General features: G+C 39.8%; 1 long non-coding RNA gene across 1 annotated transcript in view; it reads left to right on the plus strand.

The window, feature by feature from the left end:
- The first annotated feature begins 6171 nt into the window (after positions 1 to 6171).
- LOC130071264 (uncharacterized) overlaps positions 6172 to 13771 on the plus strand; it is a 36194-nt gene continuing 28594 nt past the window's right edge. The window contains exons 1-2 of the long non-coding RNA XR_008803988.1: positions 6172 to 6212; positions 6378 to 6440. This is a non-coding gene — a long non-coding RNA (uncharacterized LOC130071264). The remainder of the gene's footprint in view (positions 6213 to 6377; positions 6441 to 13771) is intronic.

Below are 13771 nucleotides of genomic sequence, written 5' to 3' on the forward strand. Positions count from 1 at the left end.
ATCTCAGGTTTAAGGTGGAGAGCTCTAGAACAGAACATTCATTTATGTACACATAGTTTCTTCCTGCATCTGAGAGAGAGGGACATATGCATCAGAAACCATTATGAGCCAAAAATTAACCAAATGTTTCCCCAATTTGACAATTGCACCTCAAACTTCCCCCAAAACTTCTTACACCACCAAATCCTCCATTTCTCTCTCTCACACACACACACACACACACACAGAGTCAACATTTGAAGTGGGTCAAAAAAGTTAATCAAAGTTGTCCTAAGACAAGAACGGGTATTGTTCAAAATTCATGTATAACTTTGATGAAAGGTTTTGCTCCACTTCAAATGTTGACTACTGTATGCACAGTGAAATAAGTATTGCTATAAGTAAAATATAATTTGAATAAATGTAAGTATAATAAAAATATAAGTATTCTTTAAAAAAAGTTGAAATAATGCAAATTGAAGATTAACAAAAGCACAGACTATGTGGAAGAAACTATGTGTACATTGATGTATGTTCTGTTCTAGAGCACTCCACCTGAAACCTGAGATAGGAGGCACTTCCTCTTAGATAAACACAGGTGCGCACAAAACAATAGTGAGTTAAAGGTGGCACGCACAAACAGAAGATTAATATTAAACTAAGAATATATACATTATGTATATATTTACAATAATATTATAGCAGATGCTTTCTCATTATATTTTAATTACTCATTAAAATTGAATATATATATATATATATATATATATATATTGTATAAATTTAACTGAGTGACAATGCCTGTCCTCCATTAACAGATCTTATCCGAGGGAAGTGATGAAGAGGAGGACAGTGATGATGATGGAGAAGTTGATGTACATTCTGAAATAAGCATCTGTTGCCAAGGATAGATTGCTTACAGTCTTTGACTCATAGGCTGGATCCACAAAAAAGTGTGCAGTATTTGCTGATATAAGCCTGCATACACTCACCCGCCACTTTATTAGGTACCCCATGCTAGTAACGGGTTGGACCCCCTTTTGCCTTCAGAACTGCCTCAATTCTTCGTGGCATAGATTCAACAAGGTGCTGGAAGCATTCCTCAGGGAGTTTGGTCCATATTGACATGATGGCATCACACAGTTGCCGCAGATTTGTCGGCTGCACATCCATGATGCGAATCTCCCGTTCCACCACATCCCAAAGATGCTCTATTGGGTTGAGATCTGGTGACTGTGGAGGCCATTTTAGTACAGTGAACTCATTGTCATGTTCAAGAAACCAATTTGAAATGATTAGAGCTTTGTGACATGGTGGAAGTAGCCATCAGAGGATGGGTACATGGTGGCCATAAAGGGATGGACATGGTCAGAAACAATGCTCAGGTAGGCCGTGGCATTTAAACGATGCCCAATTGGCACTAAGGGGCCTAAAGTGTGCCAGGAAAACATCCCCCACACCATTACACCACCACCACCAGCCTGCACAGTGGTAACAAGGCATGATGGTTCCATGTTCTCATTCTGTTTACGCCAAATTCTGACTCTAACATCTGAATGTCTCAACAGAAATCGAGACTCATCAGACCAGGCAACATTTTTCCAGTCTTCAACTGTTCAATTTTGGTGAGCTCTTGCAAATTGTAGCCTCTTTTTCCTATTTGTAGTGGAGATGAGTGGTACCCTGTGGAGTCTTCTGCTGTTGTAGCCCATCCGCCTCAAGGTTGTGCGTGTTGTGGCTTCACAAATGCTTTGCTGCATACCTCGGTTGTAACGAGTGGTTATTTCAGTCACTGTTGCCCTTCTATCAGCTCGAACCAGTCTGGCCATTCTCCTCTGACCTCTGGCATCAACAAGGCATTTCCGCCCACAGAACTGCCGCTCACTGGATGTTTTTTCTTTTTCGGACCATTCTCTGTAAACCCTAGAGATGGTTGTGCGTGAAAATCCCAGTAGATTAGCAGTTTCTGAAATACTCAGACAAGCCCTTCTGGCACCAACAATCATGCCACGTTCAAAGTCACTCAAATCAACTTTCTTCCCCATACTGATGCTCGGTTTGAACTGCAGGAGATTGTCTTGACCATGTCTACATGCCTAAATGCATGGGCGTAGGTTTGGTCTCAGCTTTGGTGGGGACATCCCATCTGACCCCCCCCCCCCCCCCCCATCTCATCTCATCTCATCTCATCTCATCTCATCTCATCTCATTATATTGTATCCTGACCCCCGATACACCATCCTGTATACTGTCAATAAAGAGCTAGTATAACTGTATAATCTCAAAAATGCACTCTCAAAAAATAAAAACCTGAGACTGTAATGCTGAACAACCAAACATTTTATTTAACATAAATTATTATGTATCTTCTATTCTATATCAAGTTCTATTGATATATTCTATCCTTAAAAAAAAGCAAGTTTAACCCTCCTACCAGATATTGTTATTTGGATATTATCAAACAAATAATGATTCATTATATTTGAATAACCAACAGTGTTTACTTTTGCCTTTTTAACATTGCCAACATGTTTTTTCCAGACATGTGTCTAGCAAGTAGGCTACACTCACAAATACATTACATAAACAGAATGTAGAAACGAAAAATGTCTGAGATGATCCACTGTTTATGACTGCAAGATTCTAAGTTAAGGTAGGCTAATTAACATTCAGTGACTTGCTAACGTCTATCATGATAGCGCGACTTCTATGAGTCTATCCGTGCTGCACACCCCTAATTAATGCTCCTAACCTTGAAAGATTGCAGAAGCTAGGTTTAACTGTAACAATATCCTGGGTAACCAGGATCACCAGTTAAAACTATTTTCCACAGTAGAATCTGCATTTGAAAGCATGGTCAGTCACTCACTACTACTGCTAGTTATTTATTTGTGTGGCTAGTTATTTTTGCCTACTTACACTCTGCTTTATGAAAAAGCTTCGTATGTCCCCTTTCTTCTTCTTGGGTGACATAGCTGATCTACAAAGTACAAAAAGGGGCAAAAACGGAATATTAAAATGTTTTACCCTGGCCTTTGTATATGGCATGCAGAGAGACAGACAGCCCTGGTAACTTACCGTCGGCGTCGTCACGCGCGCACACACACACAAACACACACACGCACACACCACCCGCTCGCTGCCAGTGAGTGCAAGCACAAAAAGTAGTCCCGGCCCGCGCGTGTAGCCTGCCTGTCAGATACCCCGCCGCCAATCAAATTACGGCGTATCTTGTACTGTCGTCGTCCTGGCCGTTGGAATCGATCCAAATAGCAGCGCAAATATCAAAATAGCAGTTCAAAGGAGCTTGCTAAATATTGGTGGGGACAAATTTGTCATCTCAAAATATTGATTGGGACTAGTACCTAGCGTCCCCCCCTAAACCTACGCCCTTGCCTAAATGCACTGAGTTGCCGCCATGTGATTGGCTGCTTAGAAATTAAGTGTTAACGAGCAGTTGGACAGGTGTACCTAATAAAGTGGCCGGTGAGTGTATATTTGCTGTATTTGCTGATATGTATCGCTGAGGCAAACACACATCTTCTGTTGTGACATCTTCGTGGCAAACCTTACACGTATGATTTCCTTGCAACAATCCTGCTGTTATGTGCAGGACCATCGCTTTTCTTCAGAAAACCTTTGCGTTTGTGTCTGTTTGTGCAACACTGAAGAAACGATGGAAAGAAGAATGAAATGTTCATGGAGAGGTGATGACCTAATGGTTAAAGAGCTACTGGTACAGAGGTTGAAAAAGTGAGCCAGTTATTTCTGTGATTACAAACTTCTTCAATCGCCATTGTGCCATAGCAACACACATGACTCCAAAAACTTTTAAGCAGGACTGACTGTTTCTGCATAGACTCTCTGTAGTTGCAGCAGTCAAGCATTTGTTTGAAATACAAACTGGACGGGCATATGTTCAGTATATGTGAAAATGTTTTACATTGTTTTTTTTACATTGCTATAAATGGGAGGTCAATGCCCATTTGACGCTCAGATGTATTTGTTACATGTCCACTTGGATACACTCTTAAAAATAAAGGTTCTTTATTCCATGGGACAAAACCTTCCAACTTTCCATTGCGCAAAAGGTTCTTTGTGGAAAAAGGTTCTTTAGGTTATTAAAAAGTTCTAGAAAAAATGGTTCTTTTAACAACTGTTCAAGGTTCTTTAGGGAGCCCAAAATGGTTCCTCTGCGAAATCTTTTTATAACCTTTATTTTTATGAGTGTAGGGTTCACAGGCCCTCTGATTATACAGATTGGCCTGGTAGTAATCCGGTGGATCAAATATCTTCCTAAAGATGACACTGTTGCAGTGTTAAACAAAAGTTACACAACTTTTGTTGGGTAACTTATAGTGTCTGTATTGAGAAATGATCTCATACAAAACTGTCCGAATCAAAGGACCTTTAGATCTAGCCAGAAGGGAATCCGCTAATGCCGCTTCGGCATCAGCGGCTTTCATTCAGTATAGCCACTTGGTTTGTAGCAATAGGGACATTAGTTCTTCGTTCAAATACAATTTTTTTTGTGCTAATGCTAATGTGCTACAGGCAACTCCCTCTTAATAAAATGTAAAACATATTTTGTCTGTGTGTGTTTTTTCCCCCCTGATAGCCAATAGTTTCATATTTTATAGTCTATAATGTCATGTTGTTTGGCTCCATTTTGAAGACTTTGGGGTAAATTAAAGCGTTAATTTAGTATTATTTGTATGCCATTGTAGTATTTATTCATATTTTGAATTAGCTTTTATTTTTATAATACCCTAAATTTTTCAGTTTTAGTAACAACACTGGTTAATTTATTAAATGTTTTTGAGATGTAAAAATCATATCAGGACTTTTGCACCTTTATTGTAAAAATTACAACCTACAGTATATGCAATGCCACTGAAAACCAAAGTGACACATTTCAGAGAAAAATAAAAAATAACTACTGCAGAAGTGTGAACTATGATTTTATTACAGCACCCTATTACAGCTGATAGACTCATATCCATATTTTTGGATATGAGTCTATCAGCTTGGAACATCTTAACTTGGGAATATTTTTCCACTCATCTTTGCAATTCTGCATCTTCTGTGCACGGCCCTTTTTAAAGTGTAATTTCCAATTAAGATTAATGAATGGTTTAAGTATTTTCCGTTCTTTATTAGTTCATGCAAATGCGAATGGAACCTTGTAATAGGCTTTTACTGAAATGACTAATACTGGCAAGTACCGTTTTAATTTTTGAGAGCTGTTGAAATCATTTCCCAAGCCAGATTTCTACCAGCCCCAATTTTATATATTCTCGAACAATATATAATAAAACAAAAGTGTTCTGATCCTAGAAAGGGATGCAAAGCAATTGGTCAGTGTTACATCCCCTTGGCATGATTGCGCGGCCGCGGTAGCATATCAAAAACATACCAACGAGATCAAAAGAGCAAGAACATAAGAGAGATGACTGCACCACCACCCATCACACAAATTACATACTTCTCAAGGGTTTATTTACAAGGTCTTTGCAGATGATAAAAATGTTGATAATAATAGTAACAATAATTTCCAATAAGGCCAAAATAACAAAGATAAAGTAAACTGGGAGTAAGAAAGTCGAAATAACCTATCAAGTAAACAACAAAACTCTTCCCTGACTTCCTAATACTAACCCGAGAAAAGGGCAATAGCACTGCTTCTGCAATCAATAACAAGAAAACTACAACACATCAACTTTGGCTGCCACCACAGCAGGAGCAACAGGTTTTCTTAAAATAATATAGCTCAGTGTCTTTCTTTGCACAACCAGTTCCTTCTGCTTAAATATAGGCTCCTCTCCACAATCACGAGGAACAGCTGGCACCAATCACACTCCAAAAATACAATGCAACACACACATGCCCAATAAAAATGAACAAAAATAAATATATGACCTGGGACGACGTAACAGTCAGAAAAATTTGTTATCTCAGCAAAGAAGAGTTCATTTTAGTGGATGTTATATTAACTAATGAAGTATTAACAAAAATGCTGTGTCATTCACCAAGAATAACAAACCCGTCCTGTAGAGGGATGGGCAGACAGAAGAACAGAAACTTACCGAGAAAAAGAAACCTATGAAAACCAGGGCAACAGCAGTTCTCAGATCAGTTGAGGGCGGGATATTGGCAACGGTGTACCAGTATAAATTACAGCGACACGCATTGATCTGTCCTTCATGAGAGCCTCTTGCTGACGGATTAGCAGGGTAAGAGATCATTTCTCACAATTACTATTACTTATGATAATTACTTAGAATAATGTATTCCCTAAAAGTTTTCCTAAAGTGTTTTCTATCATCACAATTTTGTAATGCAAAATTTATTTTGGTGGTTTGTCACTGTGTAACCTGGAATCTGAATCCTCTTAACAGGTCTATGGTGGTTCCTCTGTGGGAGACGCCATGAAACCTTGAGTGATCTCGTCGCACTAATATGTGAGTAGCCTATACTGAATATTTCAAACTTTTTTTTAGATACTGTAAAAGACATTAGTGAACTAAACAAACAAACCTCACAATGTTACAGCTAAACGACTTCTTTCAAATGCAATATTGTTATATAATTGTACCACATGTTGGTATTTGAAACCATATACAGTACCTGTCTCTGAATGGTTTTATTGTTTGTTGTAGCATCATGAAGGAGGCGGATCTCATGTAAATCCTCGCTGCCACGGGCGGGGTCATCTTGCCCAGCACCATTCAGAGGGGAAACTCTCTGTTTTGCGTTGGTGTCCAGATGCGCAGAGGCCAGCGCCGTAATACTGCGAAGCCTGACATCTTACGTGAAGCCTCAAGTCTACAACAAAGTCTATACAAAGCGAAGAACCGACCCGAAAAAAAATCATACCAATGCATGTAATGCTAAAAGTGAACCGAGAAACCTCTTTAACATTGCCGACTCTTGAAAAATGCTACAAATGAAAAGTGAACTGAAATGAAGAAGTGTCTTTTTTGGTGAAACCTTTGGTTTCTGCATTGCTTGGTTCGGTTGGTCCGGGGCCCAGCTGATAAAACAAAAGCCCCGGAACAAAATGTAAAAAAACAACAACTAAAAACTAAATAAAAATAGCAAAATCCGCAACGAAAGTCCATATTGTGTTGTGTTTATTTTTTGATCATTTACCTATTTTTTTTTTTTATGATGCGTTTACTAACGACAGCACATCTTACAGTATAGGCCAATATGGGAATATTTTTAGGGATTATATAAATATAATAATATATACATACACATGTTATATAAACACAAACACTTTTATGTTAGATGTGATAAATCACGATTAATCGATTTGACAGCACTAATATAATAATATATAATATTATAATAATTATATATATATATTGTATGCATGCAATTTAATATTCAAAGTACAAATGTCTAGTAATTTCTTTCTAGTAATGATAAATCACGATTACCGGTAATCGATTTGACAGCACTAATATAATAATATATATGATTGATTTCCATTACACGAGAGTAGATATTATGGCGAGACACTACAGGTGAATAGGGTAAATTTTTTAAATAATAGATATCACCATGAAACTTTCTCAGTTGATTATTTACACAAGTATATATAAAAAATGTATTACAAGTTTTTGAAACTTGTATGTTTTCAACAGATGGCGCAGTGGATAAGACACATGCCTTTGGTGTGACGTGTGAGAGACCCGGGTTCGAATCCACTGTGAGACACCAATGTGTCCCTGAGCAAGACACTTAACCCCTAGTTGCTCCAGAGGCGTGCGACCTCTGACAAATATAGCAATTGTAAGTTGCTTTTGACAAAAGCGTCAGCTAAATGAATAAATGTAAATGTATGTTTAATTATGCAAATTAGGCATTATCTCATACAATATGCATAATTTTGCATATATTTTCGGTAGATAGATCTGAACATATGATAAAGCCAGGTGCAAAATTATTTTTTCATTTTGTTCACACACAAGATGAAAAAATAATTTCAGAGGGATTTCAAGGTATATGCTTGCATTACATCAAAATATACTGTCCATAGCCTTAAATGTCAGAGCACGTCACGTGATGCATCTGAACGAATCACGTTGTCAGAAATTGACATCAGCCAATGAGATTTCGGTTTTAGAGTTAAATGCCCATTGTACTTTCACGATTGGTGGCTGATAAAAAGGAAATGACCATATTTGGATCAGACAACAATGTGCAAGAGAGAGAGAGAGCTTCCCAACGGTGTATGTGATGACAGGGTGCAGACATAGACAGTAAAAGAAATGGACAGAGCGATCCCATTGATTTCAACGGAGAAGACTGAAGCCCGATTATTGCACTTCCTGTCTGATGTCTGAGCGACTGCGCAGGCTCAAACTGAGCGTGACGACAGTCTGGCAGTTGAAAATCTTCTAGTAGCTGTGCCAAGCCAAATCTGAATCACCTAATTCCTCAAAAACGTTGTTGAAATATTTTGTCCCATTGCTTTTATAGACTCTCTATTTATGGGCTTCTACCTTGACTTTGTGCCTCCATGTCCCCCCGATTGCCTCATAGACAGTTAAAGATTGCCAGCGAGCTTCTCCTCCTGTCTATACGGTAATGTCTCTATTGTGCGACAGAAAGTCCCGTGGTTAGGACGCAATCTTTAGCCTATTTAAAAAAAAAACGGCTTCTACGGGGCCGTAACGTAAGATACAAAGTAATGGAACATTTTATACATTGTCGTGTTTCTTTAGAAATAAATAATGGACAAATGAAGTCTTTGGATGCCTCAGATGTAAAGTTATTCGCTGTCAAAGTGACGCCAAAATGAATGGGAGTCAATGGGATGCTAACAGCAGGTGATGGTCTGCTACAATGGCGGCTCCCGCGAGGCTTCAACTTCCGGCTAATGGATTACCCATAGACAGTAAAAGAAATGGACAGAGCGATCTCATTGGAACTCAGTTGAGACAGTTGAAGCCCACTTTTAGCGATTTTTGAGAACTTCCGTTCCTGACGCGCAGACTCAAACCGACTCAAACTAAGCTTGATGACGTGAGCAACCTGTCTGACAGACGTTAATCTTCTAGTAGCTGTGCGTGAAAACTGCCAACGTTAATCTTGCAGAGACGGGGAACTTGAGCAAAGAGTTATTTGGCGTGAGTGAGCAGGAGTAAGTATTCCGTTGCTTTTATGGACTCATTATCTATGGGCTTCTCCCTTGACGGGACGTCCCCCCGATTGCCTGCGAGCTTCTCCTCCTGTCTGTACGGTAATTTCTGTACAGCGCGACAGAGAGTCGAGTGGTTATGACGCAATCGTTAGCCTATTTTTACTAAATCTGTTTCTACGGGGCCATAGTGTAACATAGAAGGTAATGGAGCCCTTTATACATTGTCGTGTTTCTTTAGAAATAAATAATGGACAAATGGAGTCTTTAAACGCCTCAGATGTAAAGTTATTCGCTGTCAAAGTGACGCAAAAATGAATGGGAGTCAATGGAAATGCTAACGCAAGTGAAGTTCTGCTACAACATGGCGGCACCCGGCCGGCTTCAACTTCCGGTCGATGGATTACCCCCTTGGGATTACCCCCTTGGGTGCAGATCGCGATCGCAGAGCAGCATTTTGATTTAGAACGACAACTTTTTGTTGAATTTAGGAGAAATCTACTGACGCAAACAGACAAAGTGTAGTAAAATAAAGACCTAAATGTGTATTTTGGAAATTTTTTCACCACAAGTCTGAAAGAAGACAAATAGCCCAAAATCTCAAAATTGACCAGTGAAAAAAAAAAACGGGTAACACTTTATAATAACTACACGCTAATAATCATTAGTTAAGCATGAGCAAACAGTTAATTCATCATTCATTAAGCATTAATAGACATTAATAAGCAGTTTATAAATACAGCTATAAATGCTTTCTTCTTGATTTACAAGCATATCTATAATTTATTTAATAATTGTATTTTCATCCTTTATTAATGATCAATTTATTATTTCTAAATGAATAATTGCATTTTTTATAAGCCAGTTATTTAAGAGTTTTCAGTGGTTCATAAGATTACTTAGAACGTGTAAGTAAATGATTAATAAACTATTTAAATGTACATTCATACATCTTATTATTCAGACATATAGTGATGGTTACTTAGTGTGTTAATAAATGCTTTATTAACATGTATTTATGCTGTAATTCAGGGTTAATTTGGGTAGTTATAAAGCATTTAGTAGTGGTCAGTTAACTATGTTTGTGAGCTCATCTAAAGTGAGGACTATTCATGCCTTGTAAAGCATTTATAAAGGAGATTTAAAGGCTGTTAAATATTTCTATGTTCTGTATCACTGTGTTGTGTTTGTTACATTTTACTGTTTAGAAGATTGATGCGCCTTTAAATCTCCTTTATAAATGCTTTACAAGGCATGAATAGTCCTCACTTTAGATTAGCTCACAAAATAGTTAACTGACCACTACTAAATGCTTTATAACTACCTGTATTTACTACATTTACTTACACTTTCTAAGTGATCTTATGAATGACTGACAACTCTTGTTTGTAAATAATGCTATACTTCATTTAGAAATTATTAATTGATCATTAACAAAGTATGAAAATACAATTATTAAACGCATAATAGATATGCTTATAAATCAAGAAAAATAAGCGTTTATAGCTGTATTTATAAACTGCTTATTAATGTCTATTAATGCTTTATAAATGATGAATTAACTGTTTACTCATGCTTAACAAATGATTAATAGCATGCAGTTATTATAAAGTGTTACCAAAAAACGATGTTTTTGCCTGCCGTGTCTCGGGTTAAACCTCATGATTTGTACTCGGGTTTCGCCAAGATAAGCACAAGCTAAGACGTAGCTTACAGTAACCTATGCTTCTCTCTCTCCATCTCTTCATCCATTTACGCTTCTTTCCATATGTTGATGTGAATCTCCTTCTGTCCGGCGTTAACGGCTGCAGTATACTTGGCGCGTCAGTACACACAACGGCTGCAACTACAGTGTGGTCTCCCCAGTGGACCAGCACGACAACCGTCTGGATTGAGCCGAGTAGGGGACATCTCTAGGGTCTTCAAGTGGGCACCTTCCATCCTCAGTGTTTCGTCGACTAGCCCTCGACACCTCAAGAGGGCTCAACTGTACTCTGGCGTCCCAGAGTCAGCCCCCTCCGTCCCCCACTCAACTCAGCCCAGCTTACTGACCTCTACATCCCTCCTGCTGCTGAGACCTAACCACAATCTCACAATCTCTCCGCAACCCAACCATACGCGCCGCCAACCCGTTTGACTAAGGCTGTCGAGCCCCACTGGTGCGTTAATGCAGTTTCAGTGGCAACGGTTCCGTATGGCATACTACCTACCGCAAAAACACAATATCTGCCCAAACACCAACCCTCATTCACGCAATATACACAAGAACATAATAACAGTAATTACTATGCAAACCATACAAATAAACCAACAGACTCTGAGTTTTTCAAGAATTCTACGAAACCGTAGCGTGGCGGCCTGTACACAGCCAGCTAGAATCTTTCCGTCTCAACCACAGCCAGTTGCTGCTCCTTTCTGCTGCTTCAGATAAGTTCTTTACTGTGCGACGCAACTCTTGGCCACTGAATCCGACGTCTCTGAGGAACCGGGTTGTAGAGTGTGCCACAAATCCTCGACAACCCACTTCCACTGGATAAACCTGGACTCTCCATCCTCGCTGTTCTGCTCCAGTGGCCAGATGAGCATACCGCAGTTTCTTCCTCTCATATGCCTCATCTACCGCATCCTCCCATAGCACTGTTAACTCTATCAGTTGAACAATGCGTGCTGATCCAGACCACAAAACAATATTTGGTCGGAGGTTAGTGGTGGCAATCTCAGGTGGAAAAATAAGCCGTTGATCAAGATCAGCCAGCATTTTCCAGTCCCTAGCAGCTTCCAGTTGTCCTGGGCGAGAACTGGTGTTAACACCTTTTCTTGGTGGTTGCTCGCCTGGGCGGAGGAATATTGTCTTCTGTGTGCAATGTTTTGCTAGAACAGGTGGCAACTTATTGGTCATGTTGCGCTTGCTTTCCAATGCTAAAGCCAAACATCGCAGTACTTGGTCATGGCGCCAAGTAAACCGACCTTGGCTAAGAGCCACCTTACATCCTGTCAAAATGTGCCTTAATGTGGCAGGTGATGAACACAAAGGACAAGAGGGATCGTCTCCTACCCAGAGGTTTAGGTTCTGTGGTGATGGGAGAACATCATATGTTGACCTGATAAGGAAACTGATCCTACTCTCTTACATTGACCAAAGGTCTTGCCAGCCCATCTTGCGTTGTTCCACACTCTCCCATCTCATCCACTTTCCCTGCTTGGCCTGGGAAATGGCCTTCATACACCTCATCCTCTCCTCCTGCTTTCGCACCTCGTTGACTACCAGCTTCCTCCTTTGAGCTGGGCCTGCCTTGTGCCATTTAGGAGGAGCTAAACTGAGCCCAAAACTCCCTCTTCCATGCTGTACCTGTCCCACGATATCACCAATTTGAAGGGCAGCCTTTGCCTCTACCACCGATTTCTTTGCTGACCACTTTCTACCAGTTTTTAACACAGGTGCTGCGTCCCTTACGCATTTGTCGCGTGACTCTACTAAGGTAATTTCCAGTCTGACCTTGGCACACTTAAACTCCTCGGTTAAAGCAGAGACTGGCAGCTGCAATATTCCTTTACTATAAAGTCCTACTCTGCTGAGGCAGCGTGGAACTCCCAACCATTTCCTGATGTATGAACTTATTAACGCTTCCAGCTTATCCACTGTTGTCAAAGAAACCTTGTACACAGTCAGTGGCCATAGCAACCTCGGCAGTAGACCAAACTGAAAGCACCAGAGTTTTAGTTTGCCTGGTAGAGCACAGCTGTTTATGCTCTTCAACCCTTCCACTGCTTGTCGTCTAACTTCTCCCACTCGAACTGTGTCCTTTAGATCCCCATCGTACCATCTCCCAAGACTCTTCACTGGCTTCTCAGAAACTGTTGGTATTGCCTCACCATTAATGAAGAATGTTTTATCTACTACCTTTCCTTTAACTATCGAGATGCTCCTTGATTTAGAGGGCTTAAATTGCATTCTTGCCCATTCAATATTATCGGTTAACTTACCCAATAACCGATTACTGCAGGCTACTGTTGTAGTCATGGTTGTCATGTCATCCATGTATGCTCTGATTGTTGGTAGTCGCAACCCAGAAGCCAAGCGCTCTCCTCCTACTACCCATCTTGATGCCCTAATGATTTACTTCCATTGCCATGGTAAAAGCCAGTGGAGAAATGGTGCATCCTGCCATTATTCCAACCTCTAAGCATTGCCATGTAGTGCTGAATTCAGGAGTTGAGAAACTAAATTGCAAATCTCCAAAAGAGGCTTTCACTAAATTTGTTAATGACATTGGTACTCTGAAAAAATCAAATGCTGCCCAAAGAAGCTCATGCGGCACTGAACCATATGCATTAGCCAAATCCAGGAATGTCACATGGAGCTCCTTCCTCTCCTTTTTAGCTGATTGAATTCGTTGCCAGATAATATTGATGTGTTCTAAGCATCCTGAGAACCCTGGAATGCCCGCTTTTTGAACTGAAGTGTCAATGAAGCCATTATTTAATAGGTAGGTGGACAATCTCTGAGCAATAATGCTGAAGAAAATCTTACCTTCAACGTTTAATAGCGAGATAGGACGAAACTGACTGATGCTTGTAGCATCTTTTTCTTTAGGTATAAAGACTCCACCTGCTCTGCGCCATGCTCTAGGTACAACCTGT

Source organism: Rhinichthys klamathensis, unplaced genomic scaffold (genome assembly GCF_029890125.1).
Source record: "Rhinichthys klamathensis goyatoka isolate OS25496 unplaced genomic scaffold, OSU_Roscu_1.1 h1tg000436l_1, whole genome shotgun sequence".
Classification (NCBI taxonomy): Eukaryota; Metazoa; Chordata; class Actinopteri; order Cypriniformes; family Leuciscidae; genus Rhinichthys; species Rhinichthys klamathensis.